Source organism: Zophobas morio, unplaced genomic scaffold (assembly GCF_036711695.1).
Source record: "Zophobas morio isolate AGI-343-1 ecotype UQ-CSIRO unplaced genomic scaffold, CSIRO_AGI_Zmor_V1 ptg000003l, whole genome shotgun sequence".
NCBI classification, from domain to species: domain Eukaryota; kingdom Metazoa; phylum Arthropoda; class Insecta; order Coleoptera; family Tenebrionidae; genus Zophobas; species Zophobas morio.
The window spans coordinates 1331133-1357632 of record NW_026972108.1 but is presented as its reverse complement, the minus strand read 5'-3'; the positions used below and the strand labels follow the sequence as shown (position 1 = coordinate 1357632).

At 30.6% G+C, this 26500-nt stretch overlaps 1 long non-coding RNA gene across 1 annotated transcript; it reads right to left on the bottom strand.

The window, feature by feature from the left end:
• Positions 1-1790: 1790 nt before the first annotated feature.
• On the bottom strand, positions 1791-25820 carry LOC135133016 (uncharacterized). Its single transcript, XR_010281135.1, has 3 exons — positions 25758-25820; positions 25251-25364; positions 1791-1922 (listed from the first exon to the last, which is right to left on the bottom strand). It is a non-coding gene; the product is annotated as an uncharacterized LOC135133016 (long non-coding RNA).
• Between the last annotated feature and the right edge of the window lie 680 nt (positions 25821-26500).

The window sequence follows — 26500 nt, the reverse complement described above, 5'->3', positions numbered from 1 at the left end:
TGCGATTTTTAATTTTTCAGTTTTCCAATTTTCGATTTTCAATTTCTTATACTTAAAATTTTTCGATATTTCAATTTTTTCCGATTTCCGAACTATTTTTAGATTTTTCAATGTTTACTTCTTTAATTTTTCGTTGATTTCAATTTTGGCATTTTTAATTTTTCGGCCTTCCAATTTTTCTATTTTTCGATTTTTAATTTGTCGAATTTCAATATGTACGTAAATTTTTCGATATTTCGTTGTTGTAATTTTTCGATTTTTCGATTTTTTCCGATTTTTGAACTATTTTTAGATTTTAGGTCTTTAATTTTTCCTTGGTTTCAATTTGGGGATTTTAAGTTTCTCAGTTTTTTAATTTTTCGATCTTCAATTTCTTTCAATCCTTCATTGTTGCAATTTTTCTATATTTCGATTTTTAAATTTTTCAATTTCTCCTATTTTTGGATGATTTTTCGATATTTACTCTCTTGAATTAAAACTTCGATTTTTCAATTTTTATATATTTTAATTTTTCGTTATTTTCTAATTTGCGATTTTCTGTCTCTCAATTAAGTATTAATTTTTCTTTTTTTAATTTTTCGTTCTGTCAATTTCACGAGGTAGCAATTTTTAGATTTTTCATTTTTTCGATATTTTTTAATTTGGATCTAGTTTTCGGCTTCTACGTTCCCATTTTCAGATTTTTTGATTTTTTTGATTTTTCAATTTTTAACCGTAAAAAGTTTTTTTCAACAAAAAACTGCAGGCTTAGGATAATAACTCAAAATGGATTCATAAATTACACATACACGAACATGTTACTTTACACAATTTAAATTTAGAAATTATTTTTCGATTTTTACTTTCTCGAATTCAACTTTTTCGATTTTTCAATTTTCATATATGTACATATTTAAATTTTTAGTACTTTTCGATTATGCGACTTTTCATCTCCCAATTTTTATTTTTCGATTTCTAAATTTTTCGTTTCTTTATTTTTACGATTTTGCAATTTTTCGATTTTTCTGATTTTTGAATTATTTTTTGGCTTTTATTTTCCCAATTTAAAATTTTTCGATTTTTTCAATTTCTAACCGTAAAACGTTTGCAAGATTTCAGTTCGATTTTGCAGTTTCAAAATTAAATTGCTATTGTTACCCAATTTTGATTTTTTTTTTCCAAAAAACTGAAGGTTTGGGGCAATAACTCAAGATGGATTCATAGATGACACATGCAAGAATATGTTACTTTATAAAATTTAAATAACATTTATTCGGCAAAATTGTAAGATGACGTCATCAGTTTTTAGAGGGCTCGTAAACGGATAAATTTTGATTATTTTTTATATAATAAACGTTTGCAAGGTTTCAGAGCATTCAGTTTTGAAATTTAAAAATTAAATCGTAACACAAGTTTTTTTTTACAAAAATCGGGATACCTAGGGTTGAAACTGAACACGGATTCATAAACCACAAGTAAAAGAGTATGTTATTTTTATAAAATTTAAATAACTTAAAAATTGGAGATGGATGATAAATTTGAGGAACTCAGACAAGACCGAAGAAAAATAAAATTCATACTCGTCTTAACGTGAGTTTTTTTAAAGCTACATTTTCATATAGCACACAGACCACATGTATCCAGCTCGATCAACTGATTTGACATCTTCAGATTATTTTTGTTCCGGACTTTGAAAAACAGTATTCTTAAAAACAATCAGTGGATACAACTCAAGACTTAAAAGTGAGAACCATACAAAAGTGTGAAATCAAAATGATGCATACTTTTAAACAAAAAGTGAATTACCTGGTAAATCCATTGATAGAAGAGGTTTTCGTTCGTAGTTTTTTCCCCGACGAGCCGCCGCTGCACCGGGCCAGGCTTAGCACGACAAGTCGGGTCCATAAACATCTCAGCAAGTGGAACCTGTCCCAGCAGTGGACCTGCCAAGTACAACACATGTACGTACACAAACACTCGAGTGGTTTAACGGGAAAAACAGTTACACGTGGTGCACATTCACCCCGTGAAAAAATAAACAGACAAACTAGCGAGCAAGCCACAAGATAGGCTTTTATTATAACATGTCACTCCCGGGCTTTAAGAACGGTTTACTCTCGCCGTTTCTCTGTTTGTTTATTTTCAGACGTGTTTGGGATAGCGTGTGCTTGTATGTACTTTTTTACAAATGTTGGACTATATTTAAACTTTATTCGGTAAACAGAAAACCGAGCCGAGGAGGTCTAGAGGGTCGCCGAATGAAGAAGTCTCGCTTTATTTACTGCCGGATCTCCCGAAGTACCGCAACAAGACGTGTTTATTAATTTTTCGTGAAAATTACGGCAAGCCCTCAAGTCTTCCCAAAATTGAAAATCTCTGTCACCCCGCACACTATCTAATAATACATCACTCCGCCACCACCTCAAAACAAAGCCCACCCTCCCCGGTGTACGGTTACAGTTAATTTTATTCTCCTTCAGATTACAAAAGGTATTTTCGTGCCTGAAAATTCGCTCTTGAGCACGTTTTCTTGTAAGTGCGGCATCGTATTACAAACTCGAGGATTGTTCTTTCAAGTCAAGATAGTCTGTCTGGTCTGCATAATTTCATCGAAAAACTTCCCTAATTAACGGATGAGGCTGAAGAGCGACGCACTCCAGAGTCCGGTTCTGGTAATTGTTGCTATAATGGCGTTTATTCAACATACAATGCTCTATTTTGACGCTGCTACACAAATATGATTAATAGTCGGTGCATCCGTTGCATGATAAATGCACTCCGATAGCTTGATTGCCGCATAATCGATGCAGACGTCTTTGTTCGGACCATCAGGGCTAGTCCAGTTATGGGCAAGAATAACAAAAACCAATCTGATGGAAGTGATGGTGGTCAAAAAGGATTTAAAAAAGTGGTCGAAGGTTATTTTGACTGAATTTCCCTCGGTATAGGTCGGATAAACAAATGGACAGCGCAGAAGATAGAAGACAGACAGGCAGACAGACAAACAGAAACGAGAGACCTATATTTTCGTATTCTAGGGATCATGAAACATCAAAAAACATAAAAGTAGACAATCGCCCGATGAACTCGATTACAATACTTACTTCTTTAGCTTACGTTCGGTAAGTAAAATGGATGATTTTTTCAGGGTTTGAATCCACAGTGAGCAAGCATTTGTACTTTTGTCTTTCTAATCAATTTTTCTAGTTATCAATTTAAAATTTTTTCATTTTTCAGATTTTGAATTTATTAAAAAAAATTAATTTCTCGATTTTCAATTTTTCGATTTTTGGTTTTTAGATTTTTATTTAGTATTTTCCAACTTTCATCAGCTTCTCCATTTTTAATTTTTGGAGTTGTTATTTTTTTCATTTTCTCGATTTGTAGTTTCTCAATTTCTCGATTTAAATTTTTATTAGATTTTTAAATAATAATAATTTATTTACAGGAAGTGGTTACTGCATAAATCAAACTATACAAAATAATAATTCAATCTAAATAAAAGTTAATTGAATAGAAAAATTTTTAATTTTAATTTCGTAATTTTTCGTCTTCAGAATTTTTATGTTTAACGCTTATTTTAATTTTCCGTCTCTCAATTTTCTAATTTTTAAATCTTCATTTTTTTCAGTTTCTCAACGTTGTGCTGTTTTGTTTCTCAAATTTTAATTTATGACTTTTCAATTTTTCGTTTCTTCAAATTTACGATTTTACCATTTTTCGACTTTTTATGTATTAGATTTTTAATTTTTTTTTTTATATATTTGAATTTTTAGTTATCTTAATTTTACAATTTTGAAAATTTTTAGATTTTTCGGGTATTAAATTTTTTAATTTTTTTAGTTTTTAATGTTTCATTGTTACAATTTTTAGGTTTTCCATTTTTGATTACTCAGTTTCTCAATGTTTCGACTTTTTCAATTTTTCGATTATTTAATTTTTCAGATTTCCAATTTTACGATTTTCAATTGCTCGAATTCTTAAAGTTTTCAATTTCGTTTTCATTGTTACAATTTTTCGTTTTTTCAGTTTTTCATTTTCTCTATTCCTTTCGATTTTTGAAATACTTTTTCTATTTTTCAATTTTTAGATATTTTAATTCTCGTTGTTTTCAATTTTTAATTTTTCCAATTTTTAATTTTTCCTTATTTTAATTTTATGATTTTGCAATTAGATTTTTTAATTTTTCAATTTTTCTATGTTTCAATGTTACAATTTTTAGATTTTTCATTTTTGATTATTCAATTTCTCGCTGTTTTGACTTTTTCAATTTTTCCATTATTTAGTTTTTCAGATTTTGAATTTTACGAGCTTCAGTTTCTCGAATACTTAAACTTTCCGATTTCGTTTAATTGTTGCAATTTTTCCGTTTTTCAATTTTTCGTTTTTTCTATGCCTTCCGATTTTTGAGATATTTTTTCGATTTTTCGTTTCTAATTTATAATTTTACGGTTTTTCAGTTTTTTAAATTTTTGGTTTTCAATGTTTCATTGTTCCAATTTTTCTAATTGTCATCTTTTCAGATTTTCGATTTTTACTTTAACGAATTCAAGATTTTATATTTTTCCATTTTTAGATATTTAAATTTTTCGTTGTTTTCAATTTTGCGATTTGTCGTCTCTCAATTTTTAATTTTTCCATTTTTCAATTTTTCGCTACTTTGATTTTAAGATTTTGCAATTTTTAGATTTTTCAGTTATGTATTAGATTTTTTAGTTTTCCAGTTTTTCGATGTTTCAATGTCAAAATTTTTTAGGTTTTTCATTTTTGAGTATTCAACTTCTCGGTGTTCCGATATTTTCAATTTTACGATTTTCAATTTCTCGAATTCTTAAACTTTTCGATTTCGTTTCAATGTTTCAATTTTTCGACTTTTCAAATTTGACTTATTTTGATTTTTTGTTTTTTCAATTTGGCAATTTTTCGTCTCCCAATTTTTAATTTTTTAATTTTTCTGTTTCAAAGTTACAATTTTTAGATTTTTCCTTTTTTGATTATTCAATTTCTCGGTGTTTTGACTTTTTCAATTTTTCCATTATTTAGTTTTTCAGATTTTGAATTTTACGAGCTTCAGTTTTTCGAATACTTAAACTTTCCGATTTCGTTTAATTGTTGCAATTTTTCCGTTTTTCAATTTTTCGTTTTTTCTATGCCTTCCGATTTTTGAGATATTTTTTCGATTTTTCGTTTCTAATTTATAATTTTACGGTTTTTCAGTTTTTTAAATTTTTGGTTTTCAATGTTTCATTGTTCCAATTTTTCTAATTGTCATCTTTTCAGATTTTCGATTTTTACTTTAACGAATTCAAGATTTTATATTTTTCCATTTTTAGATATTTAAATTTTTCGTTGTTTTCAATTTTGCGATTTGTCGTCTCTCAATTTTTAATTTTTCCATTTTTCAATTTTTCGCTACTTTGATTTTAAGATTTTGCAATTTTTAGATTTTTCAGTTATGTATTAGATTTTTTAGTTTTCCAGTTTTTCGATGTTTCAATGTCAAAATTTTTTAGGTTTTTCATTTTTGAGTATTCAACTTCTCGGTGTTCCGATATTTTCAATTTTACGATTTTCAATTTCTCGAATTCTTAAACTTTTCGATTTCGTTTCAATGTTTCAATTTTTCGACTTTTCAAATTTGACTTATTTTGATTTTTTGTTTTTTCAATTTGGCAATTTTTCGTCTCCCAATTTTTAATTTTTTAATTTTTCTGTTTCAAAGTTACAATTTTTAGATTTTTCATTTTTGATTATTCAATTTCTCGGTGTTTTGACTTTTTCACTTTTTCCATTATTTAGTTTTTCAGATTTTGAATTTTACGAGCTTCAGTTTTTCGAATACTTAAACTTTCCGATTTCGTTTAATTGTTGCAATTTTTCCGTTTTCAATTTTTCGTTTTTTCTATGCCTTCCGATTTTTGAGATATTTTTTAGATTTTTCAATTTTTGCTAATTTTAATTTATGGTTTTTCGAATTTTGCGATTTTTCGTCTCTTGATTTTTAATTTTTCGGTTTTTCAGTTTTTTTAATTTTTGGTTTTCAATGTTTCATTGCTCCAATTTTTCTAATTGTCATCTTTTCAGATTTCCGATTTTTACTTCGTCGAATTCAAAATTTTCTATTTTTCCATTTTTAGATATTTAAATTTTTCGTTGTTTTCAATTTTGCGATTTGTCGTTTCTTAATTTTTAATGTTTCCATTTTTCAATTTTTCGTTACTTTGATTTTAAGATTTTGCAATTTTTAGATTTTTCAGTTATGTATTAGATTTTTTTAGTTTTTCAGTTTTTCGATGTTTCAATGTCAAAATTTTTTAGGTTTTTCATTTTTGAGTATTCAACTTCTCGGTGTTTCGATATTTTCAATTTTACGATTTTCAATTTCTCGAATTCTTAAAGTTTTCAATTTCGTTTTCATTGTTACAATTTTTCGTTTTTTCAGTTTTTCATTTTCTCTATTCCTTTCGATTTTTGAAATACTTTTTCCATTTTTCAATTTTTGCTTGTTTTAATTTCGTATTTTTTTTTAATTTTGCATTTTTTATAGATCTCTTAATTTTTAATTTATCGGTATTTCAATTTTTACTTTTTGGAATTCAAATTTTTCGATTTTTCAATTTTTAGATATTTTAATTCTTCGTTGTTTTCAATTTTTAATTTTTCCAATTTTCAATTTTTCGTTACTTTAATTTTATGATTTTGCAATTAGATTTTTTAATTATTCAATTTTCCTATCTTTCAATGTTACAACTTTTAGATTTTTCATTTTTGATTACTCAATTTCTCGGTGTTTTGACTTTTTCAATTTTTCCATTATTTAGTTTTTCAGATTTTGAATTTTACGAGCTTCAGTTTCTCGAATACTTAAACTTTCCCATTTCATTTAATTGTTGCAATTTTTCGGTTAATTTTAATTTATGGTTTTTCGAATTTTGCGATTTTTCGTCTCTTGATTTTTAATTTTTCGGTTTTTCAGTTTTTAAAATTTTTGGTTTTCAATGTTTCATTGCTCCAATTTTTCTAATTTTCATCTTTTCAGATTTTCGATTTTTACTTTGTCGAATTCAAAATTTTCTATTTTTCCATTTTTAGTTATTTAAATTTTTCGTTGTTTTCAATTTTGCGATTTGTCGTCTCTCAATTTTTAATTTTTCCATTTTTCAATTTTTCGTTACTTTGATTTTAAAATTTTGCAATTTTTAGATTTTTCAGTTATGTATTAGATTTTTTTGGTTTTTCAGTTTTTCGATGTTTCAATGTCAAAATTTTGTAGGTTTTTCATTTTTGAGTATTCAACTTCTCGGTGTTTCGATATTTTCAATTTTACGATTTTCAATTTCTCGAATTCTTAAACTTTTCGATTTCGTTTCAATGTTGCAATTTTTCGACTTTTCAAATTTGACTTATTTTGATTTTTTGTTTTTTCAATTTGGCAATTTTTCGTCTCCCAATTTTTAATTTGTTAATTTTTCAATTTTTCGTTACTTTAATTTTACAATTTTGCAATTAATTTTTTTAATTTTTCAATTTTTCTATGTTTCAATGTTACAATTTTTAGATTTTTCATTTTTGATTACTCAATTTCTCGGTGTTTTGACTTTTTCAATTTTTCCATTATTTAGTTTTTCAGATTTTGAATTTTACGAGCTTCAGTTTTTCGAATACTTAAACTTTCCGATTTCGTTTAATTGTTGCAATTTTTCGGTTCTTCAATTTTTCGTTTTTTCTATGCCTTCCGATTTTTGAGATATTTTTTCGATTTTTCAATTTTTGCTAATTTTAATTTATGGTTTTTCGAATTTTGCGATTTTTCGTCTCTTAATTTTTAATTTTTCGGTTTTTCAGTTTTTAAAAGTTTTGGTTTTCAATGTTTCATTGCTCCAATTTTTCTAATTTTCATCTTTTCAGATTTTCGATTTTTACTTTGTCGAATTCAAAATTTTCTATTTTTCCATTTTTAGTTATTTAAATTTTTCGTTGTTTTCAATTTTGCGATTTGTCGTCTCTCAATTTTTAATTTTTCCAGTTTTCAATTTTTCGTTACTTTAATTTTACAATTTTGCAATTAATTTTTTTAATTTTTCAATTTTTCTATGTTTCAATGTTACAATTTTTAGATTTTTCATTTTTGATTACTCAATTTCTCGGTGTTTTGACTTTTTCAATTTTTCCATTATTTAGTTTTTCAGATTTTGAATTTTACGAGCTTCAGTTTCTCGAATACTTAAACTTTCCGATTTCGTTTAATTGTTGCAATTTTTCGGTTTTTCAATTTTTCGTTTTTTCTATGCCTTCCGATTTTTGAGATATTTTTTCGATTTTTCAATTTTTGCTAATTTTAATTTATGGTTTTTCGTCTCTTAATTTTTAATTTTTCGGTTTTTCAGTTTTTTAAATTTCTGGTTTTCAATGTTTCATTGCTCCAATTTTTCTAATTGTCATCTTTTCAGATTTTCGATTTTTGCTTTGACGAATTCAAAATTTTCTATTTTTCCATTTTTAGATATTTAAATTTTTCGTTGTTTTCAATTTTGCGATTTGTCGTTTCTTAATTTTTAATGTTTCCATTTTTCAATTTTTCGTTACTTTGGTTTTGAGATTTTGCAATTTTTAGATTTTTCAGTTATGTATTAGATTTTTTTAGTTTTTCAGTTTTTCGATGTTTCAATGTCAAAATTTTTTAGGTTTTTCATTTTTGAGTATTCAACTTCTGGGTGTTTCGATATTTTCAATTTTACGATTTTCAATTTCTCGAATTCTTAAACTTTTCGATTTCGTTTCAATGTTGCAATTTTTCGACTTTTCAAATTTGACTTATTTTGATTTTTTGTTTTTTCAATTTGGCAATTTTTCGTCTCCCAATTTTTAATTTTTTAATTTTTCAATTTTTCGTTACTTTAATTTTACAATTTTGCAACTAATTTTTTTAATTTTTCAATTTTTCCATGTTTCAATGTTACAATTTTTAGATTTTTCATTTTTGATTATTCAATTTCTCGGTGTTTTGACTTTTTCAATTTTTCCATTATTTAGTTTTTCAGATTTTGAATTTTACGAGCTTCAGTTTCTCGAATACTTCAACTTTCCGATTTCGTTTAATTGTTGCAATTTTTCCGTTTTTCAATTTTTCGTTCTTTCTATGCCTTCCGATGTTTGAGATATTTTTTCGATTTTTCAATTTTTGCTAATTTTAATTTATGGTTTTTTCAATTTTGCGATTTTTCGTCTCTTAATTTTTAATTTTTCGGTTTTTCAGTTTTTAAAATTTTTGGTTTTCAATGTTTCATTGTTCCAATTTTTCTAATTTTCATCTTTTCAGATTTTCGATTTTTACTTTAATTTTACGATTTTGCAATTTTTAGATTTTTCAGTTATGTATTAGATTTTTTTAGTTTTTTAGTTTTTCGATGTTTTAATGTTAAAATGTTTAAGTTTTCATTTTTGAGTATTCAATTTCCCAGTGTTTCGATATTTTCAATTTTACGATTTTCAATTTCTCGAATTCTTAAACTTTCCGATTTGGTTTCATTGTTGTAATTTTTCGACTTTTCAAATTTTTAATTTTTGTTTTTTCAATTTGGCAATTTTTCGTCTGCCAATTTTTAGTTTTTCGGTTTTCAATTTTTCGAATTTCAATTCTTAAACTTTTCGATGTTTCATTGTTTTAATTTTTCTAATTTTCAATTTTTCAGATTTTCGATTTTTACATTCTCGAATTAAAATTCTTCAATTTTGCAATTTCGAGATTTTTCAACTTTCAGATTTTTGAATTTTCAATTTTTAAATTCTCTATTTCTTGAATTTCAATTCTTGGACTTTTCGGTATTTCGATTTTTCAGTTTTTTTGTTAGCGTCTTACTATATGATATACTTAAGACTGGTACAAAATTTGACAACAATCGGTCTAGTAGTTAAGAAGAGTATCTGTCTAATAAAAAATCGACACAGACAAGGACAGACGACAGACGAAAACGAGAGACCTATTTTTTCGTATTGTAGGGGTCATGAAACGTCGAGAAAACATATTGATTACAACACTTCCTTAGCTAACGATCGGGGAAACAACACGGAAGGAGTTGAAGATACTTCACAACGACAGGAGTAGAAAGGACGACGGAAACAGGCTACTTCATTGTTTCTGATTGGCTTAGAACGCGATATTACATGACCACTCGGCTGAAAATTTCGTGTAAGAAAAAACCTTACTTTCTCCCGCGTTCTTGAAACTTTACAGCGAGAAAGGAGTTAAACAAATTATAGTTATTTGCAGAACTGGTGTTGCTACACTACATAAATTAAAAATGCGGAGTAGGCGGATTAAAATTTATCATTCCTTAATAGTAATAATAATTTATCTCAGCGTTTGTTATAAATTTGTGGTGACACGACATGAAATTGGATACAGGAAGAGATGTAATAAATATATCTACTAATTTTAAAGGTGTATTAAAGTCCGACGACATAAATTCGACGCCTAATGCATTTTTTCGAACGTGTTCGAAACGGAATTAAAAGCACATAAAAATTTAATTGTCCCGGAAAAGCGACTTACGAATCCATTAAGCGCTAAAACGGTACCATAAAGCAGGGATATTTTCGCACTCGTACGATGGTACTAGGCCTGTTGGCGTCGAAACAGTACCATCTCGTACCTCCTGGTCCCTTCTGTCCTTGACCCTCGTTGACCGTTCTCTGCATCATTTCCACCGTGTAATTAAATAAACGAAAAGATTATACCTGTTTCGGTGAAATGTACCCGCATCCTCGGTCCGGCAATTCGTGTGGGCGGCCCACAAATAACCCCATTTAATAAACACGGCCCTGAGCGAAATCATCGATAAATTGATTACGATCCTGTAACAGGTGTTCCTGCCGTGATTTATCTACTCTCCACCGAGCGGTGCATTCGACGAGGAGTTTTCATGCGTTTCGCAACTGACCCAGAGAACGAGGAAACGCCGAGCTTAGCCCTCATACATATTTATTGGTAATTATTTATTAAGAGCGATGGCAAACATATAAATTTTAATACAATGAGCGATTTTGTTCGATGTAATTAAGTAGTTGTGGATCGAGAGGGAAATAAATCAACGGGACTAATTGCGAAATTATCGAGGTGGAATCAAGGAAACGGCTCTATTACTTCGGGAAAAGATGGATGAGCAGGACTGTACAGGGTGTCCAAAGTAGAATTACTGCAGATGTACGAACTGTTGATAATATTTACAAGAAACGAAAGTTGTGTTGAGTAATGTGTGGAAGACCCAAAATGGACATTATAATGCGTCATCAAATTGATGGAGTAATTGGATGGAGATTTTGGAGATTTTTAAATTACAGGATCGTACTGCTGAAGGAATAAGTACTGTAATTATGGAACATTTCGCACAACCTGCTGTTGATGAAACGCCCCATATGTGAAACCTACGACGACGCATCTGTCATGAATGCGAAAAAAGGCGGAGTATAAAAATAATAAATGAATACATTTTTTGTACATATTTATTTTTTTGGAATTCTTGTAGAGTTGTTTTTCTGAATTAATTAACGTAGTATACTATAATCACCCATATTCCGCTGCTGTATATGATTCGAATGCATTATTTTCGGCTTCATTTCAAAGAAACCTACCATTTCTCCAGAATCGCCAGTCACATTTTTGCAATTTTTAGGATTTTCAAAAATTTTGATGTTCAATGGGATACTTCGACAGTGTTGCTCTGGGACCATAAATATGCTATAGTTTAAGAATCAACACGCCGAAATTAATATCGTTGACTATTTTGTAAATTATCAGGCAAAATTATCAAAAACTCTATTTTTCAATATCACTTATGAAATTTTTGGTCCTTTTTTGGAAATTTTTAGGACTTTAAAACAACTCGAATTTCAAACCGAATATTTAGGAAATGTTGTTCCGGGACCATAAACACAACATAAACTAAGTTTGAATTAATTTTTAAGCAAGTTTTTCAAAAAATATTAGATATTGTGTCAATTATTATATTAGGAACTGGTAAATTTGGAATTATATGATTGTTAACATACAAAAAGTTGGTTGAGTAGATATTTACAAATTTAGTAAAAATTATTATAATAAATACAAGTTTTAATTTTTTGGCCCTTTTTCGACCATCTTTGGAAATTATCCAGGAGATTTTTGTCCATATTTCAACCTCCAGAAGTTATTTTCGGCTTGGTCTCTAGGAAAATTTCTGCCATTTCTCCAAAATCGATAATGAAATTTGGCAATTATTAAGGTTTTTAAAAATTTCGGAAATTCCGGATCATAAACACGCTATATTTTATTAATCAGACCGTCGAGATTTATTTTTCTGAATTATTTGTGGTTTTTTAGGGAACTTTAACAAAACTTCAATTTTTCTCTATTCCCCCCTTATGAATTTTTTTACCCCTTTTCGGTTATCTTCGGAAATTAGCCAAAGAGATTTTTATGCTAGCAAAACGTCTTAAACTAAGAATATTGTTGAAATCGTAACAACCCAATGGATTTTTTTCGGGAAAATGTTTTGGAAACAGTGTGTTCTATTTTGTATGTATTTTTAAATGTTTTTAGTAACAATTTTTGTGGTTGTTTTCGATACACTGTATGATATGAAATCTAATAATCGAAAAATCGAAACCTTAAAAAAATCGTAAAACAGAAATTTTGAAAAATCGAAATATTGAAGAACTGAAAATCGAAAAATGGAACATCAGAAAATCGAAAAAACGTAAAATTCAAAAATCTAAAATTTAAAAATCGAATAGCGAAAATCGAGAAATCGAAACTTCCAAATTTAAAAATCGGATAACTGAAAAATCGAAACATCGAAAAACTGGAAAATCGAAAAACCGAGAAATCGAAAAATCAAGAAATCGTGGTGTCGAAAAGTCGAACAATTGAGAAACCGAAATAAGCCAAAATCGAAAAAACGAAAAGTTAAAAATTGAACAATTTATAAATTGAGAAATCAAAAAACTTAAAAATTCGAAAAATTGAAAAATTGAGAGATTGAAAGATCAAAAGAACGAAAAATCGAAAAACAGAGAAATCGACAAACAAAAAGAAAAACTGGAAAAGCGGAAAAATCAAAAAACGAAAAAATGGAAAACTGGAAAAACTGCGAAACCGAAATAGGCCAAAATAAAAAATTGAAAAACTGATAAATCGAAAGCGTGAACAATCAAATCTCCATAAATCGGGAATGAAAAATTAACAAATCGAAAAATTGAAAAACAGAAACCTAAAACCAGGAAGTCGAAAAATCGAACAATTAAGAAATATTGAAAAATTAAAATATCAAAAGATTGCAAAATCTAAAATTTAAAAATCCCAAAATTGAAAAATCGAAAAAGTAAAAAGTTAGACACATCGAAAAATCCAGAAGTCAAAAATAGAAAAGCCGAAGAATTGAAATATTGAAAAATCCTAAAACTGAAAAATCGAAAAATCAAAAAAGTGAAGTCGAAAAATAGAAACCGTAAAAATCGAAAAAATTGAAAAATCAAAAACCTGAAAAATCAAAAAATTAAAGAACTGAAGAACAGGAAAATCGAAAAACTCGAAGGTCAAGAAATGGAAAAATCAAAACATCGATTAATTGAAAAAAACAAAAATTGAGAGTCTATGAAGTCAAATTTGAAAAATTAAAAAATCCAATATTTGACAAAATGACAATTGAAAAACAGAAAATCCAAAACCGGGAAGTCGATAAATCAAAAGATTAAAAAATCGAAATATTTGTATGTATTTGAAATTAGAAATCTTGAAAAATTCAAAAATCGAAAAACTGAACTGAAAAATCGAGAAATCGAAAAATCTAAAAGTTTAAAAATTAAAAAAACTAAAATTTAAAAATCGAAGCAAAATAATCGATACATCGAAAAATCCAGGAGTCAAAAATCGAAAAGTCGAAGAATCGAAATATTAAGATATCGAAAAATTAAAAATGGAACTGATAAATGGAAAACCTGAAAAATCCGAAATCTGAAATATCCAAAAACTGAGAACCTAAAAAGTCGAAAAATTGAGCAATCGAAAAATCCAAAAAGTGAAGTCGAAAAATCGAAACCTTGAAAAAAACTAAAAAATGAAAAATCGAAAAATTAAAGAATTGAACAGGAATATCGAAACCCTTGAAAGTCAAGAAATGGGAAAATCAAAACATCGATTAATTGAAAAATCGAAAAATTGACAGTTTAAATTGAAAAATGGAAAATTTGAAAAAACGATAACTGAAAAACAGAAAATCTAAAACCGGGAAGTCGAAAAATCTAAAGATTAAGAAATCCAACACTTTTGAAAAATTGAAATACGGAAGAGCTGAAATGGAAAAACGAGACATCGAAAAATCTAAAATTTTAAATATAGAAAAATTAAAATACCAAAAAATTGAGACATCTAAAATTTAAAAGTCGAAGAAGTAAAAAGTCGACACATCAGAAGTCAAAAATGGAAAAATCGAAGAACAAAAATATTGAAAAATCCCAAAACTGAAATATCCAAAAACAAAGAACCTAAAGAATCTAATAATTGAGAAATCGAAAAATCAAAAAAGTGAAGTCGAAATATCGAAACCTTAAAAAAATCGAAAAATTAAAAAATCAAAAGCCTGCAAAATCGTAAGATCGAAAAATTGAATAATAAGTAAACTGAAAAATCCCAAACCTGAAATGTTCAAAAACTGAGAAATTAAAAAATAGAAAAATCGAAAAATCGAAACCTGAAAAAATAGAAAAATTGAAAAACCAAAAAACCTGAAAAATCGAAATATTTAAAAATCGTAAAATTGAAGAATAGTTCTCAGACGACGAACTGTAATTCGTGTGACCTGAATTAAACTGAAGGAAACAGTAGCAACTTGCAATATTCTGGTAAATCTAGTGTCAATTTGTCGAAAGTAAAACGCGTCGTTAAAAATATTATGACATTTTTTCTATTGTAGTTAATTTTATTCCTAGTCAGAAAAAACACTGTTGCCAACATAAGTTGAGGAGTCCTCAACCGTCATTTAATTTAAACGCTTCTCTATGTTCTCTGGTCAAACCATTGGAACACTGCATCTGTGTATACAAAGTGGTATAATATGGAATTCTCTAGTGTTTATTTGTGGAACTACAAACAAAAATAAAACCTGGACACATTCTAGTAATACTGGTATCACCTATAAATAACGACTAATCATCACATTATATATATAACTAGCAGTTACCCGCAGCTCCGCTTGCGTGGATTTCGCAATTAGGACATATTATTTTTCATCCCCTGATTTATTTTTTTATTTCAATTTTATTACTTTTTAAGATTGTGCAGTCTTCATTAACAACAATATATAAAAGTGATTTTATTAAAAGTCATGTTTTAAATTAAAGGATATTTCTTTGAAAAAGTTAAAATATTTGGATATTTTTGTCGCTAATGGCTGTAGGCAGCCATGTAAAAACAAACGTTTACCTGACCTATCTAACTTGGTTGTAAATTTGATATTATTCTGTATTTAATAAACTTTCGTTGTGCCTATAAAAGTATGTCATAGCTAATCTCTCTGAGATAGTCTCTGTTTTGTATGACTTCTTCACGTCTTACAGGCTGAGGTAAACCATAGTACTCTAAACCTTGTCTTCCTAAAGACAGCACCGTGGATGGAAATCAGACACTTGTTGTACGCTTCATTTATAATCTGAACACTCTCTTCACACTCTGACTGAACTTGACAAACCCAAAGCTTTGCATGATGACTGGTATATGGAATAAACGACACTATCAATAGTTTTTAAATCCGAGAATTATGTTAGCCCTCTCATTGCATGAAGAAGAGGATCAAGGTAGAAACATTCGGCGTTATTAGGGTGAACGGTGTACACTGTACCCAAAGCTTGATCTCTTTTGACTCCCGGCCCACCATCAACATTGTTTTCACGTTTTCATCTCTCAAATTTGGTACTTTTCCATAGTATGAAGGTACTTCTACATAAAGAAGGATTTTTGCAGAATTATCCGTTTTGCAAAGCTCAAAAAATGATGGAGGAGTAGTTTTCTGTGAATTATTTAACTTTTCAGTTACATTATTAAAGTCGTTAGGATTAAAATAGACAGCAGGCCATTTTCCAAGTGCATGCGAGATGAAAAACCGCTGGAAATTGTTCATGTATAGGAAAGGCCAGGATTCTCCAGTTGTTAATATATCGACCACTTTCATATAATTTGACTTCATCATCGTCATTTTCAAGACCAAATAATCCTGGTTGGATCCTTTATTACCATATTTGCATATATATTTAGAAGATTTTACAGAGTTACAATGCTCTATGTTGATGTGAGCAGCAAAAGTTCAAGACAAAACTGGATTGTATGATACCACCCATCTGTTATCTAGGGTGGAATTCAACCGTGAATCCACCATCCGCGGGAGCTCTTCGCCGGTATTGAGGGTAGCTGTCATCGCCTGTTTGGGTTTTTTTCAAGAGAATTGAAGGAAATTTTTTGCTACAGCTGCCTCCTTTCATACACGGGAACACAAAATTAGAATACTTGGGGGGAAATACTCTGACAATTCGTGACATAAAACCGACCGCAGACCGCGTTCGCGTCGCAGTCGCTTACTCGGTGACGTCGCGCCGTCCCTATTTCCATACAACTTCTTAAATTTCGAAGGCTTACGACTGATTTTTCCAATAATCCTACTACGTCTAATATGCGAAAAAGATATTTAACTACTTAGGTATTTTAAACTTTGATTTTTAACCACGTTTGGATTAATATTTAACTTCTCTTGTTTCTCACATTTCCAGCCAAATTGTATTCCGTTGGGGATGAATATCAAAAAAATTTCAAATCAGTCAAGACAATTTTACATGATTACCAAATTTCAAGTAACAAATGTGTTGGAGGGTATTAATACAACATTTCAAGTAAAAATCGCCAAACAAATATTTTTTCTCATATAAACTTTGTTACCTCATTTGATCTTCTTAGGGGTAGAATCTCAAAAACAGCTGAAATACGCGTTGCATTATTTGTGTTGAAGAGCATTAATATCAAGTTTCACGCAAAAATTTACAACAGAAATATTTTTACCATACACAATTAGTTACCACTTTTCACCCCTTTAGGGGTTGAATCTTGGAAAATGCTGAAATACGTGTTTCATTATGTGTTGAAGAGCATTAATACCAAGTTCCACGTGAAAATGTACAACAGAAGTAGTTTTCCGGGACAAACTTAGCTACCACTTTTTACCCCCTTAGGGGTTGAATTTCGGAAAATGGTGAAATACGTGTTTCGTTATTTGTGTTGAAAAGCATAATTACCAAGTTTCACGTAAATATTAACACCAGAAGTGGTTAGAAAATAGTCTTCCTGTACAAACTTTTCCACCCCTTCCCACCCTTTTAGGGGTGGAATTTCCCAAGTTCCTTCCTTAGTGGATGTTTACATCACAAAAGGAAACTACTGTCCAAATTTCATGTTTCTAGCTTCAGTAGTTTAGGCTCTGCGTTGATGAATCAGTCAGTCAGGACAAACAATTTTATATGTATAGATTATGTAAAACCTAATTTCAAGACAATTATGGCTTCTATTTTTTCTCTTTGATACAGCAACTGGTTTTCGATTTTAAATTATAAGCAAATTTTCGCCGTCGTCTGTATATTACATTTTTTTTCGTATTAATTTACAGCCTTTGCGGTTCTTTTTTTTATCAGCGAGGATAATCTCCGTGAATTCGTTAAAGCAACACCACACATCAAGCTGGAGCCATCAAGACGAGCTTTTGTAGTTTAAAAACATCATAATTAGTGACGAGTTAATATAGAGAGGAACATTGTCAGTCTGAAAGTTGCCCTTGCCTGTTTTTCTAATCCCCGTGATTTATTTCTCCGGTTGTCCGGATTTATCACCGCGCGTCAAAATCACGCTCCAATAACTTCAGAACGCTCAATTTGTAAAATATGAATATGCAAGTGATAATTATTCACACTTTATTTCAAATAGTGTGATTTATATCGTTATTTATTAGTTATTTAATCCTGATTTACAGCCAACACACTGAATACACTTAACGTTTGATTCCAGCTCGTATCTAAAAACACGTTTGCGCAATGTGCTGTTTCGAAAAATCTCATTAGAGTTTATCATTTTTGCCCGATTTCAATTAAAGTCGAGTCCAAAACGAGCGCGCAGAACCTGTTCGTTGTGGGTTTGTATTTTAATTTCCCCATGTTAATTAAACGAAAACAAGTGACAATGATTAACTTGTACACACAAATCAGCAGCTCACCGAGTTATGAAAAAAACGAGCCCGCTTTTCCGTTTGAAGTGGTTTCGATAATTAATTGCCAAAAAATTAGGCGCAGCTTTGCATAAATTAAAACGACATGGGTATTATTTGTGTGCGTCGTGCTGCATTAGTTCTGGATGTTTGGATGTACTCGGGTTCGTTTCGGCGTGGAAATAGCGCTCCAACAGGTGCGAGCGGTTTTTTTCGGACGAGTTTGACCCAAAATTGAACGAAGCAGCGTTAGAACACGCGAGAGGCGTTTTTTTCTCTTTGAAAAAAAAACGAGTCTGCGTTCCCACGCGGTATTTATTGAAACATCCTCGAGCAGCTCAAAAACTAAACCCGAAAGACAAATAAGCCAACAATAGCGACACAAGTATAAATTAAATGTAAATAATTACAAGGCAGTTGCTGGAACATCGTCCAAATACAAAGGTGGAAAATAAATATTTGACGTCGGCAAAAAACGCCAATAATGTATTAATTAATTTTAATTTATTTATTTATTTTCTATTCAAAAGCAAAAATCGCGCGTCATGTACTGGAGATAAATAAATTTTCGTTGAATGCAAATTGTTCATGTAAAGTGGTAATTTATGAGAAGCGGCTATCGGACCGAGAGGATAATGTAATTAATGGGAATGTCCGCTCGGTCGAGCTTGGATGTGGTTTATTGCTTATTCGGATGTTTGACAACAAATTAAAGCTAATAAAAAACGGGGCGGGGGCGGTGACCGGCCCGATGTGGCATTCTGAAGCGATCCAAGAAAAATTCACCGTTAGTCAAAGTTTTGTTAAAATTTCCAGTGGTATTAGTTTAAAAAAAAACACTAAAAATTTAATATCTTCATTATTTCTAAAAAAAATGTAACTCTATTACTTGAAACCAAATGAAAAAAAAGTTATTGACTGTCTACGCCAAGTCAGGTCAGGTCAGGTCAGATCAAGTCGGATCGTTTTATTCTGAAATAATGTCAAGAGTTAAGGGCACCTAGTGTTTTTGCCAGAATTTGCAAAAAGACCAAGGCGAACCCTGATGTCTTCTTCTGACAAAATTTCAAAAAAATTTGTGGATTTCTGGTGTTTTGCTTAAGAAATAATTTAAAAGAATCTTAGACTCCCGAGTCTTGGTGTTACTTGCTATTTTATTCTTGAAATCATTTAGAGAATCTCAAGGGCACATGGTCTTTGGTTTTTGGAAAAATTCGAAAGAACCTTGGGCTCTTGTGGAGTTTTATTGAAAAAATCTCAGGAACCCCAGTCGTTTTATTTTGAAATAATTTTGAAGAATTTCAGGGACCCCTGATAACTTATTTTTAAAACAATATAATGAATCTCAAGAGTACCTTTTTGGAGCCTCTAGTGTTTTTTCTCATAATAGTTTAATTGAATTTCTTAGGATACGTTATTTAAGTCATATCTCATTTGCCAAAATCACTCCTATCTTAGCAAGTACTAGCCCCGCCCACCCACCCTCTTATTTTTTAGAGGATGTGATTTGCCAAAATCAGTTTTATCTTAGCAAGTACTAGCCCCGCCCACCCACCCTCTCTTTCTTTAGAGGATATATGATTTGCCAAAATCAGTTTTATCTTGGCTAGTACTTACTAAGAGTGGGTGGGTGGCGCTAATATTCGATAAGATAAGACTGATTTTGGCAAATGACATACCCCGTAAGAAAATAGAGGGCGGGTGGGCGGGGCTAAAACTTGCTAAGATAGAACTGAACAATATTAAGATTAGTCACTGGAATGATGAAGGGGTGGGTGGGCGGGGCTACTGTCTGCTCCTAAGTCTAGAAAAAAATAAACTTAGCTTACTTTTACAAAAGATGATCAAAATTAATTACTGGATTTTTCTTTTATTGGATTTGTTTTTGTTTATAATTTATAAATGTCGTATTAAATTTTATTTCAACTTCCACGATTCTGGTGTTTTGTTTATGAAGGAATTCGAAAAAAAAAATCCTTGAGAACCTGAGAAATTTAAAGTATCTCAAAGGCACTAAACATTTGAAAGAAACTTGGGCTCCATTGATGCTTTAATTAAAAAAAAATCCCATGGACCTCAGTCGTATTATTTTTGAAAAAAAAAACATTATTTACAATATTTAAACAATTTCAAGGGCATCGTGTTTGTTTTTGGAAAAATTGGAAAGAATCTTGGACTATTAGTCTTCATTTTTGAAAAAAAAAAAAAAATCCCAGGGACCTCGGTGTTCTTGTTCTGAAATAATTTGATATTTTGTTTTTTGAATAATTTGAAAGAATTTTGGAATCCCCTGATGTTCTAGTTACAAAAAAAAAAAACACGGACCACAGTCGTTTTTCTCTGAAATAATAAGTGTCAAAGTGTTACAGGTCCCGGTGTCCCAATTTTTTGAGAATTTGAAAATCTCAAGATCCCTAGTCGTTTTATTTTCAAAAAGTGTTATTAACGAATCTTGGGGTCCCCTGAGTTTTATTTTTTTTTTAATAATTCAATGAATCTCAATGGTATCAGGTGTTTTGAGCAAAGTATTAAAAATCTTGAGAAATTGTGATGTTTTCGTTTGAACAATTTTGAAGAACCTATTTTTCTGTTTTTGAGACAATTTTAAAGAATCTTGAGACTTGACCTGACTTGACTGGTGTTTTACTTTTGCGAGAATTTGAAAAAAATTCATGGGAACTCTGGTGTCTTCCTTTGAGAAAATTTGAAAGAATTTTGGGGACTTCTGGTACTTTGCTAAAGCAATAATTTAAAAGGATCTTGGACTCCATTGGTGTTTTATGACTGAAACAAAAAAATCTCAGGGTTAGAGGTGGTTTTATTTTAATAATAATTTGAAAGAATCTTGGTGTCCCTTGGTGTTTTATTTTTGGAAGAATTTGAAAGAATCTTGGGCTCCCGTGGATGTTTCTTTAAAAAAAATCCTAGAGATCCCTGGTATTTTATTTTTGAAATAAGATAATGAATGACACTTTTTTGGAGACCTCTGGTGTTTTGTTTATAGAAGAATTTAAAATAATCTTAGGTTTCCTTGTTCTTATTAAAAGAAAATCCCATGGACCCAAATTATTTTATTTTTGAAAAAAAAAAAGAATCTCAGGGACCCTGGTCGTTTTATTTTGAAATAATTTTGAAGAATCTCGGGGACCCCTGATAACTTATTTTTAAAACAATATAATGAATCTCAAGAGTAACTCTTGGAGCCTCTAGTGTTTTTTCTTATAATAGTTTAATTGAATTTCTTAGGATACGTTATTTAAGTCATATCTCATTTGCCAAAATCACTCCTATCTTAGCAGGTACTAGCCCCGCCCACCCACCCTCTTCTTTTTTAGACGATATGTCATTTGCCAAAGTCAGTTTTATCTTAGCAAGTACTAGCCCCGCCCACCCACCCTCTCTTTTCTTAAGGGGTATGCCATTTGCCAAAATCATTTTTTTCTTGGCTAGTACTTACTAAGAGTGGGTGGGTGGCGCAATATTCGATAAGATAAGACTGATTGTGGCAAATCATATACCTTTGAAGAAAATAGAGGGCGGGTGGGCGGGCCTAAAACTTGCTAAGATAGAACTGAACAATATTAAGATTAGTCACTGGAATGATGAAGGGGTGGGTGGGCGGGGCTACTGTTTGCTCATAAGTATAGAAAAAAATAAACTTAGCTTACTTTTACAAAAAATGATCAAAATTTGGAAACTTACGAGCTTACGAGCTTCCTTATATGCACAAGGCGGGAATTTTCAACATCTGCTCTAGTGTTTATTTGGCTATGGTTTAATGGATTTTTTATAAATGTCGTATTAAATTTTTTTTCAACTTCCACGATTCTAGTGTTTTGTTTTTGAAGGAATTTGAAAAAAACTCCTAGAGAACCTGAGAAATTTAAAGTATCTCAAAGGCACCAAGCATTTGAAAGAAACTTGATGCTTTATTAAAAAAAAATCTCATGGACCCCAGTTGTTTTATTTAAAAAAAAAAAAATCATTATTTACAAAATTTAAAGAATTTCAAGGGCATCGTGTTTTGTATTTGGAAAAATTTGAAAGAATCTTGGACTATTATAGTCTTTCATTTTTGAAAAAAAAAAAAAAAATCCCAGGGACCTCGCTGTTTTTGTTCTGAAATAATTTGATGTTTTGTTTTTCGAATAATTTGAAAGAATTTTGGAATCCCCTGATGTTTTAATTAAAAAAAAAACACGGACCACATAGTGTTTTATTTAAAAAAATTTGGAGTACGAATTTGAAAATCTCAGGATCCCTGGTCGTTTTATTTTTTTTAAATAATTCAATGAATCTCAGTGGCACCAGGTGTTTTGAGCAAAGTATTAAAAATCTTGAGAAATTGTGACGTTTTTGTTTGGAAAATTTTGAAGAACCTATTTTCCTGTTTTTGGGACAATTTTAAAGAATCTTGAGACTTGACCTGACTTGACTGGTGTTTTACTTTTGGGAGAATTTGAAAAAAAATCATGGGAACCCTGGTATATTCCTTTGAGAAAATTTGAAAGAATTTTGGGGACTTCTGGTGCTTTGCTAATGGAATAATTTAAAAGAATCTTAGACTCCATTGGTGTTCTATGATTGAAACAAAAAAAATCTCAAGAATAGAGGTGGTTTTATTTTAACAATAATTTGAAAGAATCTTGGGCTCCCGTGGAGGTTGCTTTAAAAAAAATCCCAGACATCCCTGGTATTTTATTTTTGAAATAAGATAATGAATGGCACTTTTTGGGAACCTCTGGTGTTTTGTTTATGGAAGAATTTAAAATAATTTTGGGTTTTCTTGTTGTTTTATTAAAAAAAAGAATCCCATGGACCGAAATCATTTTAAAATAAATTTGGGGAATTTCAGAGACCCCTGGTGTTTTATTTTTAGAAAAATTTGGAAGAATCTTGAAGGATTCTGGTGTTTTATTTTTGTTAGAATTTGAAAAAAATCATGGCCAACCCTGGTGTTTTCTTTTGAGAAAATTTGAAAGAATTTTGGGGACTTCTGGTGCTTTGCTAATGGAATAATTTAAAAGAATCTTAGACTCCATTGGTGTTTTATGATTGAAACAAAAAAAATCTCAGGAATAGAGGTGGTTTTATTTTAACAATAATTTGAAAGGATTTTGGTGTCCCTTGGTGTTTTATTTTTGCAAGAATTTGAAAGAATCTTGGGCTCCTGTGGAGGTTGCTTTAAAAAAAAATACCAGAGATCCCTGGTATTTTATTTTTGAAATAAGATAATGAATGGCACTTTTTGGGAACCTCTGGTGTTTTGTTTATGGAAGAAATTAAAATAATTTTGGGTTTTCTTGTTGTTTTATTAAAAAAAAAAAGAATCCCATGGACCGAAATTATTTTAAAATAAATTTGGGGAATTTCAGAGACCCCTGGTGTTTTATTTTTAGAAAAATTTGGAAGAATCTTGAAGGATTCTGGTGTTTTATTTTTGTTAGAATTTGAAAAAAATCATGGCCAACCCTGGTGTTTTCTTTTGAGAAAATTTGAAAGATTTTTGGGGACTTCTGGTGCTTTGCTAATGGAATAATTTAAAAGAATCTTAGACTCCTTTGGCGTTTTATGATTGAAACAAAAAAAAATCTCAGGAATAGAGGTGGTTTTATTTTAACAATAATTTGAAAGAATTTTGGTGTCCCTTGGTGTTTTATTTTTGCAAGAATTTCAAAGAATCTTGGGCTCCCGTGGAGGTTGCTTTAAAAAAAAATCCCAGAGATCCCTGGTATTTTATTTTTGAAATAAGATAATGAATGGCACTTTTTGGGAACCTCTGGTGTTTTGTTCATGGAAGAATTTAAAATAATTTTGGGTTTCCTTGTTGTTTTATTAAAAAAGAAGAATCCCATGGACCGAAATTATTTTATTAAAAAAAAAAAAATAATAATAAAATATCTCAGGGACCCTGGTCGTTTTATTTTGAAATAATTTTGGGGAATCTCAGAGACCCCTGGTGTTTTATTTTTAGAAAAATTTGGAAGAATCTTGAGGACATTGTTCTTTTGTCTTTGGACAATTTGAATGGATCTTGAAGGAGACTGGTGTTTTATTTTTGAGAGAATTTGAAAAAAAATATGGGAACCCTAGTGTCTTCTTTTGCGAAAATTCGAAAGAATTTTTGGGAAGTTCTGGTGATTTCTATATGGAATAATTTAAAAGAATCTTACACTTCCTTGTTTTATTGTTGAAAAAAAAAAGAATCCCAGGAACACAGATGGTTTTATTTTGATATACATATAATTTGCGAGGTCCCGGTATTTCATAAATCTCAAGGGTATTTGGTGTTTGGTTTTTGGAAAAATTTGAAAGAATTTTAAAGAACCCTGTTTTTCCGGTTTTGAGACTATTTGAAAGAATCTTGAGGGATTGAGTTTTGTTTCTGGAAGAATTTAAAAGAATCTTGGGCTACTTAGCTACTTTCGTGTTTTTTTGAAATAGTTTGAAAGAATCTTGGGATCTTCGACATTTTCTTTTTGGAATATTTTTAATTTAAAAAAAAAAACACGAACCCCAGTCGTTTTACTTTGAAATAGTATTAAACTGTTTTGGGGTCTCCTAATGTCTTATTTTTGAAAAAATTGATTGTTACAGGTCCAGGTGTTTTATTTTTTAAAGAATTTGAAAATCTTAGAGACCCTGGTCGTTTTATTTTTAAAATAATTCAAAGAATCTCAACAGCACCTGGTGTTTTGATTTTGAACAAAATATTAAAATTTTGAGGACCTATTTTTCTGTTTTTGGGACAATTTGAAAGAGTCTTGAGACCTGACACGACTTGCTTTACACGACTTGACCTGACTTGGTCGGTGTTTTATTTTTGGCAGAATTTGAAAAAAATCATCGAACCCTGGTATCTTCTTTTTAGAAAAATTTAAAAGTAGTTTGAGCACTTTTGGTGTTTTGTTGATGAAATAATTTAAAAGATCATTGAGCTCCAGTGGTTTTATAAATAAATAAAAAAAAGAAGCTGAGCCTGATACCTATTTTATTTACCTAGCTATCTTCAGAGGACCCCGGTGGGTTAGTTAACCTCGTGCTTGCGGGCTATATCTTGGGTGGTGGGTTCGATTTTCGCCCTGCCTCTGGGTGTTCTGTATGTCCGTTTCCCTGTAATTAAAATAAAAAATATATCATCACATAACACCAAATGAAAAAAATGCTGTTTAAGCATTTTTGGCTAAAAACATTGTCAGCGGTGCAAAAAATTCAGTACTACCATTTTAGGAACTACCATAATTTATGTACTCTAAACGTAAACCCAAACTTCGTTAAGGACAACTGTTGTACCTCCACACATTCTAAACACGTGTAACGTACTTTTTTATCCTCCAGTCGCCAACCGTTTTTCATTAATAATTCGTTTTTTCGCCAAAAAAAAACCCGAAATTTTAAACACGTCACCATCTGTGGGTGTTCCGAGCGGCAAAAAATCGCCACGCATTTAAATAATTTACTTGTTAGTCAAATAAAACGAAGTCGCGTGACTCTAAATCTACATACATTTGATAAAAATGCCATGCAGCCAGCAGTTGGAGCGTCGTTTTTGCCGTGGCGTGATGGACTGTGGTCTGGTGATAGCGCAACAGACACCAGATGTTCGAAAAGATTATTAAATGTCAGGATAATGCAGCGCTGCAAAAACAGAAAGCAGCATCATGAATCATTGCTATTGTCTCAGTGCCAACGAATTTTCTCAGAACGTAATACTTCTAGGAATAAAGCGCCGATTTGTTGCCTTCCAGGAAGGGCACGCTTGGTGGTTTCGCAGTTATTTGTGTTAAATGTGTCTACATGGTTATTATTGTTAAAACTAGTAAGTAGGGATCGTTGTCGTAAATTGACAATACGCGAGGAGCAGCGGTGACCCCTGAAGCATTCCAGAAATCTCGCCGTCCGAAATCAAAAATCTCTATCGGCTTTCTCGTATGTGGGCAAATTACAGATGTTGGCGATTATCTGGCCATCATAAATCCGAGTGCGAAGGGCAACACGACGGCGCAAACCGTTCGCCAATAACAAAGAGGCGCTCCGCGGTGGTTCCACGAAAAAATCTCCGATAAGGTACTTTATGGGCCTCAATTACAAGTTTCGATGGTCGACGGCGATACCCATGGTTTATGGTCCCCGTGGCCAGTGACATTCCAGCCGCGGATTTTCGCCCATGATTGATGATTTTTGAGCCTTTTCGAGCGTGGATACTCGCTGCTTTCCGTGCCTCAACCTCATTGAATTTATTAATTATA